We start from the raw sequence: 941 nt of genomic DNA, 5'->3' as shown, positions 1-941 counted from the left end.
CACGGGATCCCCAAGAAGACCATACTCGCCCGCCTCTGTGTTTCCTAGGACAGGGACTGACCCTCCTGTTGCTGACCATCCTTGGGACAGACAATTCACAAAAGCTTATCTTTCACAAGTTTCTTCACAATTCTAAGCCCCCAGAGCAACCTTGTCCCTCATTTATCCCCTAAATACACTCTTTTAACTTGTATTCTGTTGTGCATTTGGGTCCTACACACCTGGTCTCTGACACCTAGGTCACCACACATACTGTATTTCCTTCTTACTCCTACATGGAGCCAGTAATCTCCCAAACATAATTCCCAGGATAGCTCTTACATTGTGAACCTAAGAGTCTAATCGAACAGGACCGAAAACACCTAATAGGTGTTTTCACTTCTGCTGTCTGATTAGTCTTTTGTTTAAGTGACACGACAAACAGGCAAATTCAATATGTGACGAAGGTCATGTGTATAATCAAAAATTACTAAATGGACTTTAGTGAGATTTTCTTGACAACTGAACAAGCTTCCATTTCTGTTTTATTAGGCCTCTGGACCAGCCACGGCCAGAGGCAAGTTGCCCAGCTAGCCTGCCTATCTGTTCTTGTGAACACAATATCTCAGAAACACCTCAAGGGAATTTCTTCAAATTTGGCACTGTTAGGTAGTGTTAGTCAGATAGATATTGGATAGATACTTTATGTATTAGAAATGTTTAGTGGAGATAGGATGTCTAGTTAGACTGTTAAATGCTTAGTCATGCTTATGAGTTTCTACAGGGTACATCTGGTCAAGGATAACTAGAGAGAAGAGTTGATGACTGTCAGCAGACAGGGTGTTTAATATTATTATTATGACGTGTAGAACTGTAGCCTTAGCCATAATATGTTCTTATGTTTAAGACACGACATGTTACTAGAGGTCGTGTGAGAATGTTTTTAGTTACACACCACTTAA

This window comes from Monopterus albus, unplaced genomic scaffold, assembly GCF_001952655.1.
Source record: "Monopterus albus unplaced genomic scaffold, M_albus_1.0 scaffold117.1, whole genome shotgun sequence".
Lineage (NCBI taxonomy): Eukaryota > Metazoa > Chordata > Actinopteri > Synbranchiformes > Synbranchidae > Monopterus > Monopterus albus.
Note: the sequence above shows the minus strand (reverse complement) of the source record.